This window comes from Equus asinus, chromosome 4 (genome assembly GCF_041296235.1).
Source record: "Equus asinus isolate D_3611 breed Donkey chromosome 4, EquAss-T2T_v2, whole genome shotgun sequence".
Classification (NCBI taxonomy): domain Eukaryota; kingdom Metazoa; phylum Chordata; class Mammalia; order Perissodactyla; family Equidae; genus Equus; species Equus asinus.
The window spans coordinates 55,218,873-55,231,086 of record NC_091793.1 but is presented as its reverse complement, the minus strand read 5'-3'; the positions used below and the strand labels follow the sequence as shown (position 1 = coordinate 55,231,086).

The window sequence follows — 12,214 nt, the reverse complement described above, 5'->3', positions numbered from 1 at the left end:
GAGTAATTAGGGTTTCTCCTGAGCCACCGATGGTCTTCCACATGCCATTCCACACACACACCAGGGGTCATCCTGGCTATTGCTGTGTAACGACAGTCTCATGAATCGACAAGACTGCACAACTTCCGTGTGCTGAAGCACCGTCTTTTAATCACTCTTCCCTAACCAGCTAAGTCTCCTGGCTTCCTGTGAGCTGTGTCGACCTCAGGTGTCCCATTTATACTTTTCTATGGGGCTACTTCATCCTCTGGAGAGAAAAATGCCCAGCTGTTCCAACGATAAGAGATTCTCCCCCAAAACACACACATATACACACACACACACACAGACACACAGTTAAAGGAGCAAGAACAACTGAATTGAATCCTTGACAGACCTTTTATTATAAGCATGGAAGTATTCATATGGGGGCAGTCAAGAAAATGACTCTCCAAGGATTCATGGGAAAGGATTTTAAAAACTTAAGAGAAAGTAACATTAGGTCATTTACCAAAATATCGGATTGGTTGCATCCTAAAGAATAATACCTTGTTTCAGTCTTTCTAATCAAATCTTAAAGACAGAGTTTCATTCAGATTATGTTCACTGTATATTCACAACATTTTATGTTCAGAAATTTTGGTATCATGTTTGAGAATTATTAGTTACAATCAGATTGCAAAATTTCTTCTCAGTGACTTTTTTCTTACTTCTATGATCATGGCTACTGTTTGCCATTCGGAATTTGTGTTTTGTGTACACATGTTGCCAAAACACAAACATACACACACATTGGATTTTTCCTTTGAATCTTCCAAAGTAATGGTCAGAGTCTGTGGAAACCAATGTTTGGTCAACATACTGACCTAAAAGGCAAAGGCAGCCATGGCCATTTCAGATGTTCGAATAATCCTGCTCATTGTCTGAATACCTCATTTATTTTTTGCACAAAATTACTAGTCAAAAAAATTCAGCTGTGCAGTTTGGTAACTCTACAAAATTATGGTTCATAAATACGTACAACATCTCAGTGATTCTTAGTATTTCATGCATTTATAGCCATTCACTTTCTTTAGCATTACTCAGGGCAAATATTCAAACTCTTCCATATCCCCCTCTAGCTTTCTAACCCTTCTCCTTTAGCATAAAAACTTCTTTTCTATTTCACATGAGAAGTGGACGTCATCAGGTATGATGTCCATCACCAGCTGCTTTCAATTATCCAGCCTAATTATCAACCTACAAATGAACCTATCTACATCCAGACACTCCTACTCTGGATACCATGTTCACCACCACTTTATTCACGTTGGGAATTTTCTCCAACCATAAATTTTTTTGTTGTATATTGACAGTCTTCTCTACTGCTAGTTTCTTCCTTCTGCTTATAAATATGCATGCTTTTTAATCCTAAAAATTATAATAAAATACATTTTTAAAACTTTAACTTTGAATTTTTGTCTACCTATTATTTCTTCTTTCTTTCACCTTTAAGATGACCAAAAAAATAGTCTAAACTCTTTATATTCTCTATGTAACCTCCTCTCATTTGTCAGTCCACAATGCTTGAATTCTTACTATTGCCTCATCATTACACTAAAACTGCACTAATTGAGTCTTGCTATAATGCTCTGATTGCTAAATCCAAAGTCATTTTTACATCCTCTTCTTGAATGCAGGTTTCAATACTGGTTATTATCCTCTTTTAAATCTGTCTCATTCTTTGGAATCCATAGTAGCATCTTCCCTTCCTCTCCTGGTTCTTCCTTTGGCTTCTTTGCAATCTCATTCACAAATCTTTTTTATCCTTCTCTGCCCTACTCTCTCATCAGTCATTCCTTCTTTCATTATGTATTCTCCTCTTTGGGGATCTCATACACTCTAATGGCTTCAATTCTCCAAATTTGAACCAGTTGCCTTTCCTCTCCTCCACCACACTGTATTCCCTAGTTTCATCTTTCTTTAAGTGATAATGAGAGGCAAGCTAAAGGTCAAGATATGATACTGAGATTCATAATCAATCAATCCTATCCATCACTTCTTACATAAGTTCTTCAAAGTTCTATATCTTCTGTGCTCCTAATTATAACTTAAATATGTCCTCCCACCTGAATCCCTATACTCATAACCTTGCTTCTGCCCTACATAGAGCACCTGGAATATTAAATTTGCCTTCTACTTGGGCTCTCTACCTCTAATCTCATTTTCCTCCAATAAATTCTCCATACTTTTCCCAAAGCAAATTTTTTGCAAATACAAATCTGACCACGCTATATAGCATTCCAAATCCTTCCATGGCTCCAATCATTTTTTCAATCACACGAAGTTTGCTTATGAACTGCTATCGACCATTTGGCCTCATCATTTCCCTGATCCTTAGCCATTCTGAATAAATCACAGTTTCTGATGGGAGAAGGCCATATTCTATTCAATACGTATATTATCAGGGCCAAGCACAGTCTCTTGTACACAGAAAACTTAATCAATATTTCCCAAAAGAATACAAGAGTGAACAAGAGACACACACATAAAGAATACAGACCAAGGGAATCTCTTATATTTCAAGGGAAGGGACAAACATGAGACCTTGTTTGTCATTAGCCAATCTGACTTTTAATAATGTTCCTATGGGTTATTCTCCCTATACATTTTATCTCCACCCTATATTCCTGTATTTCTGTCATCTAACATAGTGTCTTAGATTTACTTCTTCAGGAGCCAGTTATTTTTATGTAGGTGGTTTATTGAAGGATGCTATTAAGATTAGCAACCATAAGAAGAAGGCTGGAGGCAGGAATTGAACTACAGTGTAGGTTTAAGAGGTTTCAGACAGTTCCACAGGGAGGTCTAAAGCTGGGTCAGATCTAGATCTGAATTGAGCTGAGATGACTGGGTCTTCATAACCCTGAATTGACCAGTCATTGGATGTGGGCTGCCTAGTCTACCCCCACTGAGGGTGCAAAGCTTCCACTGTAGGAACTCTTCTTGTCACTGGAAAGCTGTAAGCAATCATCATTCATACTCCCGGCACACGGAGAAATGAGCTGGGCCACTTACCCTTGCAAGGACTGTTTTAATCTTCTGGTGGATGACTCACTCTCTCCCTCCCACTATAAATGCTATCTTTTTAACTGCTGAAACCCCGCATAAAAAACACACCCTCTATAACTCTCTCTAACCCACTCTGGCCACCAGTTAACCCACTCATTGCAGAACACACAGCTGACAGAATTCTTTCAAAATCAGAAATATAATTTATTTAAATAACTTTTCTGACTCCTAATTACCTACAGATTCAACACAAACTTCTATCCCATCACATATAAAGCACTCTTAGGTCTACCTTTCCTGTCCTATCACCTCTTGGTCCTCATGCCATAGTTTTTCTGGACTTTTTCATGCCCAAAGTAACAATGGTCTCAGGCTAATGTCTATTTTGCCCATTCTTCCCTCTGCCTAGAGCTGAAAATCTTCTCCTCCTTCTTCACGAAGCACCTTGGAGCTCTCTTTTTTGTGAAGCCTCTTCCAGCATCCTCACGTAAGATCAAAGTCTCTTCTGTGTTTTCACTGCTCTGTCCATCAACACTATTGGAATATTCAGTGCTGTATTTCCATAATCTGCTTAAATCGTACTCTCCCTTTTTATCTTAATCTCTGTAACATCAGTGGCTCCCATATTAGCTGACACATAGTAACTACCAGATATAAGTTCATCAGAATGAATGAAAGAATAAAGGATTGGTTTATTTTAGCATATACATTTAACTATCACATCAGCAAATATTGCAAATATGCCTAAGAGATTTTTATAAGAGTATATGTCAAACATACTTCTCTGTTTTGCTTTTGTTTATATTGTTTTTGCCCCCTAGCATTCAGAAAGCTGTAGAATCTATTGTTTCCAGCTACATTTCCCCAAATGCCTGAAAATCACTAAATGTATGAGCTATATTTTTCAAGGAATGATCTAGGAGCAAATCACTGTATTGAAATAGTAAAGGATTTTTCTAATATTCTACCTCTGTATTACAATTCTCCTATTCCTCCCTATAAATGCCATATACTTACGCTTGTGCATAAATTTTGTTTGATCATTGAATAGTTATTTGGATATCTGTGATTTTCAATATATCTTTCAATTATAATATAAACAATAATAAAAATATTATATTATTAAATATACCTTTTTGAAAACTTCCTGCAGCAATCAATTATTCACTTTTTAATTCACTATTATTTTTATTTGAAAGCTGTGAGAATAATTTGAATATGCATGTAATTTTACAATCAGTTTATATTTTTCTTATCATTATACCCATAGAACATATTAGGATGTTTTAGACATTTAAAAAAATAATTATTTTTAATTATTCATTTTTTTAAACAAATATTTTGTGGCCCTGATAAATCCCACACTTCTTTTCCAGTAGGTAATAGGTAAGGACTTGAACAGACATTTCTCCAAAGAAGACATACAAATGGCCAACTGCCTTATGAAAAGAGACTCAATATTACTAATCTTTAGGGAAATACAAATCAAAGCCACAAAGAGATATCACCTTACGTCTGTTAGAATGAATAGCTTTAAAAGTTATTGATTTTCATATGATTCCAGCATTCCAGCTTTATTATTTTCTCTGTGCTCATTTAGTCCGCAGATATGAGTCCAGTAGAGAAAACTATTTTTATGTTAGCGTACAAGAAGAAAGCCTGATTATTCCTTCAAGTTGAAAAGATTTTTCATGAGATGGAGTTTAATATTTTGGATTATTTTACTTGACGTGTTTCCAACAAACTATCATGAATGTTTAATTATTGGGCAACACAGTGAAATTGTGACAGGATTTGTTCCCCAAAACAAGTTTCTAATTTATCTTACATCTCATTTTAGTGTTTTCATATTTCATTACAAAGAACAGGAAGAACATGTGTATCATATGCCTATTTCCTATTCAGAAACACAATTTTAACTTTAACTTTATAGCAGCTTTCAATTGAGTTAATCATCTTTCCTTATACAAAGTGGTAGGAAAAAGTCCTTACCGATGTTAGAATTGAAACCACAAAGGGTATTGTGTTTCCTTAAAAGGTTTAAAACATGGACCCCCAACCCCAAAAGGTTTTCATTAATAGAGAGGAATGTTCATGGTGCATTATCTGCTTACAAGCAAATCTATGATGAAAAAAATGCAAACCACCATAGACGTATTTCTGAAAGAGTGACTCCTCATCAAGAAGAGCCTCAGGCAGGTCCCTCAGGAGGGGTTCCAGAAGAAGGCATTGCTAGCATAGGAGATGACAGCTCCATGTGTTATTGTCCCTGAAGACCTTCCAGGGGGGACAAGAGGTGGAGGTAGAAGATTGTAATATTGTTGATCCTGATCCTGTGGTAGGCCTAGGCTCATACATGTCTCTGTGTCTTAATTTCAAACAAAAAAACTTACAAAGTAAAAAAAAAAATTAAATTTAAAAATAGAAAAAAGCTTATAGAATAAGAATATAAAGAAAGAAAACATTTTTATACTGTTGTACAATTTTTTCTCTGGGTGAGTCAGCGAGTGAGTGGTGAGTGATGGAAGGCCTAGGGCCTCACCATATACAGCTGTAGACTCTACAGACACTGCTCACTTAGACTATTGTTTATTAAAAAATATTTTTCTTTCTTCAATAATAAATTAACCTTAGCTTGCTGTAACTTTTTTACTTTATAAACTTTTATATTTAACTTTTTGAATCTTTTGTAATAACACAGATTAAAACACAGACACATTTTTTTATCAATTTAGTGTAGCCTGTGAGCAGTGTCTGTAGAGTCTACAGCAGTGTACGGTGATGCCCCAGGCCTTCCATCACTCACCGCTCACTCACTGACTCACCCAGGGCAACTGCCAGGGCTGCAAGCTCCATTCATGGTCAGTGCCCTATACAGGTGCGTCATTTTTTATCTTTTATACCATACTTTTACTATACCTTTTCTATGTTTAGATATATTTAAATGCAGAAATGCTTATCATTGTGTTACAATTGCCTACAATTGTATGGTAACATGTTGCACAGTTTTGTGGCCTAGGAGCAGCAAGCTATACCATTGAGCCTCGGTGTGTAGTAGCTCCACCATCTAGGTCTGTGTAAGTGAACTCTGTGATGTTCACACAAAGACAAAATCACCTAAGGAAACATTTCTCAGAATGTATCCCCATTATTAAGCAACGCATGATTGTATTAAGACTATGTCTTCCCAATTTCATACTGAAATTTGGAACATACACACAGTTTTAGGCTATAAAATTAAAATAACATGTATTTTCATTAAACACTTTTTTATGATATACATTGATTACTGTATTAAGAGCAAAATAAAAAATAAGAGCAGAAGAGTAGGCAACTTTGCGTTGAGGAAAATTTTTTAAAAACTTTGTGTACATACCTTGTCTCTATTCAGAATTGAATAATTCATCTTTTGTACTTCGCTTGGTGTTTGCTCAATCAACAATCTCTTAAATAATATATATTAAACAGGTCCCATGAACTCAGTACTATGCAATGAAGGATATCAAAGAAGACATTGTTTTTGTCCATGGAGAGATAACCATCTAGCTGGGGAAGCAAAGAAACAAAAAGTAATGAGAAAACACGTGCTCAAGGATTTGGCACTAACAATTCAAAATAGAGAAAGATTGATGTGGAATGGAATTATGAATCAACAAAGGGCAACAATGGAGATGGTGTTAGAAAAACACTACCCTGATTTTGACTTTTCTTATCTCTTCAGCCTATTCACATTTGATCCGCTCTTCATTGTAAAATCAACTCCACTGTATTTGAAAACAATATTGATTAGATCTTCCCACTTCTCTTATCTGAGCTCATGTTTTATTAACCATTTTAGTACTTTTATCCTATATATGTTTATTCCTTGCATGGAAATTCCATTATATATCTCCTTGATGTTATCCTTGAAAATTCCCTGGAAGTGAAATTTCTGGATATTCACATGTGTAAGAATTGCTATACATTTTACTAAGTTGCCCTCCAGGAAGTCTGTGTCCCCTCGTACTTCTACCACCCAGTGATCACTTCGTTTACCATTTGTCAAACATTTGCCAACTGTGAGTATGATCCATGGTTAATCCTTGTGAATTTTATAGGAATTATTTATAGCTCCCCTTTGTAAAAGGCTTTTTCATGTTTTTCACATATTTTTGGAAGAACGTACTTGTCTTTTCCTTGTGGATTTATTTAATAAATGAATGTATTTACTTAGTTTACTTCTATAGTTCTTGATTTTTTTGGTTTAGTTACAATAAATTGCAACTAAAATTTAACCTTGGGTTAACAATTCATGGAGTTTTTAGTTGTTTTCCCAGAAAAAAAGCAGTTGCTTTAGGTGCCCTTTCTCCCCCTGTTGGTCTAGGATGGCTGAGCCACGGGATCAGTGAGCATAGAGTATGTGCTGACAAGTATTTGTTGAACAAACATTGGAAATGAGCCATCCTACTTCCTGGTTACATCAGTTAACTGAAGGTTGTATTTAATCGAATTTAACCTTTTTCCTATTGTTTTGTAGAAATATTGGCCTACAGAGTGAAAAATGCTTTCAGCCATCTGTGGTAATAATAACAGATGAAATTTAGTGAGTTGTTGGTTTTCAGTACTCCATAAATTAAAGTCATTATTAAATAAAAATGGGCTCTTTCTGTACAAAGAGAAGAAAGAAACTTAGGTAATAGTTTGCATACATGATGTGGTAATTTTCAAACATGTTTTCATGCTCTTTGGTTCCTCCTCCATTAACAGATGGAGTCAATCTCCCTTCCCCTTGAACTTGGGCTGGCCTTTGTGACTGCCTCAAGAAATAGAATGGGGCTGAAGAGATGCTCTGCGACTTCCAAGGATGAGCTGAAGAAGTCATGCAGTTTCAATCAATTTCTCTTGGGACATTTGCTCTGGGAGCCTTTACCCTCCACATTAGAAGTGTGGATACACGGGAAGAGACAGAGAGAGAGAGAATGGCCTGAGGAGCTTTAGATGTTTTTCTGACATCCAATCTAAATGTTGGACTTGGGAGTGAAGAAATTTTTGAAATGACCCCAGCTCCAACCACTGTCTGACAGCAACCACGCGAGAAATGCCTGCAGTCCAGTCAATCCACAGATTTGCAAGCAAAATCAATGATAAAGTTTTAAAATACTCCCATAAAGTGATTTGTTACTTAGCCATAATCCAGCACGTGACAATTAGTTTCAAGAAATGAAACAATTCAAACTTTTCATTATATATTCCACTGAAACGTCTTCTGCCTGAAATACCAAGTGTCATCTTATAACATACTTTCCAACTTGTATCAGAAGTACCTCAAAATTAGATTTACACAATTCTGAAGAGAGGGGGACTAGTTAGACCAGATGTGCTTAAATTAAGCATTAAAAGTTTTACATTTTCTACGAGATTATTGAAAAAATAACCATCTATATAACTTTTACATTTTTAATACTTGGTCCCTTTCAAATGAGAAGTTCATTTAAACTAAATATATAGAAACAGGCATATTATTTCAAGAAATAAAGAGAAATTTTATTTTATTGTCAAGAGCTAAAACCACATTCATTACTAAAGAATATTCTTTAAATTGACATTTATGAAGGAGAAATAAAAATAAAAATAGTGTATATGTAACTTTTTAGTTATAAAAGTCTTTGTTTTCCTTACCCTTTAATATATATTCAAAAGTAGCCATAGAAAATAAACTCAGAATTCAAATATATTACTTACTCCAGACTTGGGTGTAACAAGGTAAAAATATCAATTAAAAACACTATGTAAGGGGCCGGCCCAGTGGTATAGTGGTTACGTTCGTGTGCTCTGCTTTGGTGTCCCACAGTTCACAGGTTCGGATCCTGGGTGTGGATCTAGCATCACTTGCCAAGCCACACTGTGGCAGCATCCCACATAAAATAGTGGAAGATTGGCAAGAGATGTTAGCTCAGGGCCAATCTTCCTCATCAAAAAAAACAACAACAACAAAAAAATTACTTTGACTCTTTTTCTAGTTCCTCCATCATCTTGATTTGTGAAATGTATAATAGTTTAGGATTTAGTTTATTCTGTGGCTCTGCTCCTAGAATTGTATAGTCTCTGACCATTATAAGTCAAAGAGTTTTATGAGTGTTTTGCTAATAAATGTCTTCCTGCTTTTTACAGTTGAATTTAGTTTGGCATAAAAACATGACCTTACATACAGCAGTATAAGTGAAGAATGAATAGAAGTTACTCATAAATTAACTGGCTTGGCTTAGTTAGCCTTACAATGCATCCATTACCAACTATAATTCATGAGGGACCAACAGATGAAAGGAACTTGAAAAAGAATAAAAAAAAAGGTTGAGCATTTATTTTCTCTTTTTTCCTTCTTATTACATTTGTCTTTAACCAGTTTCTCTGCAAAGAAAACAGTTAAATATTGAATTAGGGTTTATGGACTTACAAGAAAGTGGAATCTGAAGGAGATAGTATTAAAAATTAAAAATATTTTTAGTAGGAAAAATCAAATGATGCAAAGTTCACTGATAAAATAAGAAAGATGAAAAAATCCAGACAAGAAGTTTGAAAAAATGATAAGGGTGAAATAAACTATGAAGCATTATAAGTGATAAGTAAAAAGGGATGAATTTGATAAGGAAACCACTATTTTGCAGAATCCTTTCATCCCTCAATTTTTGTCTCTTCTATTAATTTAAAAAAATGGAAAAAATCAATGTCTGCATCTGCCGTTCTAGGCACATTATTCTCTCACTTGACACAGCTTCCTCATTGCTCTCTAAATGAGCCACATACATTTTTGCCACTGAGAAATCACTAGTGTTCTTTCTCTTCAGGCCAAACACTTCTTGTTCCTTTAAATCCTGCATTTCAAATTTCAACCCAAGCTCCAATTCTTCTAAGTTTTTATCGATTACCCTAGTTACAAAATCCTGTACCTCTTTTCATTATAAAATTTAATTGGGTTTTGTATAGATAATTTTGTAATTTATGAGAACTCTTTAAGCTTTATTTTTCTCGTTTGTAAAATGGAAATAATAGGGGTTCTAGGGAAAATGAAAAAAGCTTGTATAGATGTATAAATATTGTAAGTTCTATGTCAATGTTATTTTTTGTCATAACATTAACCTTGTATCCTTTATATTTTTGAGTATATGTCCTATTTCAGTAAATGTAATATAAGCTAATGAATATTTGCTGTGTTTTCAGTATGTTTTTCATGGAATGTGTTCCATGATACATCACTATCACTTTCCATGTCCAATTTTGTGCTCCCTATCTTTAAGATGTCTGGTTCTGTTTTGAACTTTGTTCTTCTTCTCTCTCTACATTCACTGAGGAAATACAATCCAAAAGGGCATCAAGCTGAAACTCATGGCTGCATCCAGCTACATCAAAACTAACAGAGCGATTTCCTCTGCACGTCATGTTGTTTCCATCTCTACAATCAAGACTTATTGTTCAGTCTTTTCCTTACTCAAGTCTAGAATAAGTAGAATCTCAGATATTAATGCCAGCTCCACAGAGTTCTAGTTGAATCATTTGTAGTTAAACTTAGGCTATAAGCATATATTACTTTTTCTGTCTTGGAGGACCGGTAATTGTTGTGGGGCTGGACAGCATAGTACAGAGGAAAGGACCTAAATTTAGGAATCACTGAGAGGTATGTTATATTTCTTGATAGGTAACTCTTTCGTCATGTAACCTCAGAAGAACTACTCAGACTCTCCATGCCTCACTTAATATATTATTGTGAAAGACATTTCAAATTTTGATCCTATCTGGGAAGAAGTTATTGATCTTCACTCTTGTGGCACTTCCTATAATCAATTCTCAAGGACATAAAATGCAAATGCTAAGACACATTTTGTTTCTACAGGGACATAGACCTGCAGTTCACTATGGTATCTGGGTGCCTGTGAAGTCTCCTTTTCTCTGGAGTTTCACTTTCCAGGTCTTGCACATAGCACATCTAGGTGATTGCTATCTCCTATCCAATCAAATAAATAATTGTGGGATATATCTTAAACTTTTGGCTTAACGATTGCATGTTAGCTATTGCTATCTAACAAAGACTCCAAAACTTAGCGGCTGCAAACAACAGCATTTATTATCTGTGGGAGCTCTGGCTATAGGTCTTTCACAAGGCTGTTGTCAAGGTGTCAGCCTGTGCTGCGGTGTCTTAAGACTTGCATGGGGGTGCATACTCTTCAAGATCGTTTGTGAGTTGTTGACAGGATTCATATCCTCATGAGCCAGTAGACTGAGGGTCTCAGTTCCTCTCTGGCTGATGACCAGAGACTACCCTCAGCATCTTGCCATGTGGCCCCTTCCATACGGGAGATCACAGCATCAGAGCTTACTTCGTCAGAGCTTGCAAGCAAGAGGGCAAAAGAGAATGTATGCACAATATAGAACTCAAAGTCCTTTGAAAGCCAGTATCAGAAGTGGCATCTCATTTATTTTGCCATATTCTATTTTGTAGAGCAAGTCACTTGGTCCAGTCCACACAAGGGTATGAATCTGAGAAGGTGGGAGTCACTGAGAACTATTTCAGTAGCTGCCTGCAACAGTGATATACTCTTTTTTTATTTTTTTTTATTTTTTTTATTAATGTTATGATGGATTACAAGCTTGTGAAATTTCAGTTGTACATTTTTGTTAGTCATGTTGTGGGTACACCACTTCCCCCTCCGTGCCCTCCCCCCACCCCCCCTTTTCCCTGGTAACCACCGATCAGATCTCCTTCTCAATATACTAATTTCCACCTATGAGTGGAGTCATATAGAGTTCGTCTTTCTCTGACTGACTTATTTCGCTTAACATAATGCCCTCGAGGTCCATCCACATTGTTGTGAATGGGCCAATTTCGTCTTTTTTTATGGCTGAGTAGTATTCCATTGTGTATATATACCACATCTTCTTTATCCAATCATCAGTTTCTGGGCATGTAGGCTGGTTCCACGTCTTGGCTATTGTAAATAATGCTGCGATGAACATAGGGGTGCAACGGACTCTTGAGATATCTGATATCAGGTTCTTAGGATAGATACCCAGTAATGGGATGGCTGGGTCATAGGGTATTTCTATTTTTAACTTTTTGAGAAATCTCCATACTGTTTTCCATAGTGGCTGTACCAGTTTGCATTCCCACCAACAGTGTATGAGGGTTCCTCTTTCTCCACAACCTCTCCAA

General features: G+C 35.8%; 1 long non-coding RNA gene across 1 annotated transcript in view; it reads right to left on the bottom strand.

The window, feature by feature from the left end:
• LOC123283266 (uncharacterized) overlaps positions 1–12,214 on the bottom strand; it is a 68,562-nt gene that overhangs the window by 42,856 nt on the left and 13,492 nt on the right. The window contains exon 2 of the long non-coding RNA XR_006523877.2: positions 6,407–6,576. This is a non-coding gene — a long non-coding RNA (uncharacterized lncRNA). The remainder of the gene's footprint in view (positions 1–6,406; positions 6,577–12,214) is intronic.